The following is a 743-nucleotide window of genomic DNA, read 5'->3' as shown; positions in this document are numbered from 1 at the left end:
GAATTCCATCACTTACACTAGCTTTGTTCATAGTGATCCTTTCTAAGGCCCACTTGACTTCACATTCCAGGATGTCTGGTTCTAGGTGAGTGATCACACCCTCATTGTTATCTGGGTCATGAAGATCTTTTTTGTACAGTTCTGTGTATTCTTGCCACGTCTTCTTAATATCTTCTGCTTCTGTTAGGTCCATACCATTTCTGTCCTTTATTGTGCCCATATTTGCATGAAATGTTCCCTTGGTATCAATAATTTTCTTAAAGAGATCTCTAGTCCTTCCTATTCTGTTGTTTTCCTCTATTTCTTTGCATTGATCCCTGAGGAAGGCTTTCTTATCTCTCCTTACTGTTCTTTGGAACTTTGCATTCAGATGGGTATCTCTTTCCTTTTCTCCTTTGCCTTTAGCTTCTCTTCTTTTCTCAGTTATTTGTAAGGCCTCAGACAACCATTTTGCCTTTTTGCATTTCTTTCTCTTGGAGATGGTCTTGATCACTGACTCCTATACAATGTCATGAACCTCTGTCCATAGTTCTTCAAGCACTCAGTTTAGCAGATCTAATCCCTTGAATCTATTTGTCACTTCCACTGTATAATCGTAATGTGGTCCACTGAAGAAGGGAATGGAAAACCATTCAGTATTCTTGCCTTGAGAACCCCATAGCCAGGAGCTGACTGTGGCTCAGATCATGACTTTAGGGGAGAAACTGAGAATAAAATAATTTGGGAAGGTAAGGAAGAAACTA

This window comes from Budorcas taxicolor, chromosome 5 (assembly GCF_023091745.1).
Source record: "Budorcas taxicolor isolate Tak-1 chromosome 5, Takin1.1, whole genome shotgun sequence".
Lineage (NCBI taxonomy): Eukaryota > Metazoa > Chordata > Mammalia > Artiodactyla > Bovidae > Budorcas > Budorcas taxicolor.
The sequence above is the reverse complement of the archived record's forward strand: the minus strand, read 5'-3'. Positions refer to the sequence as shown.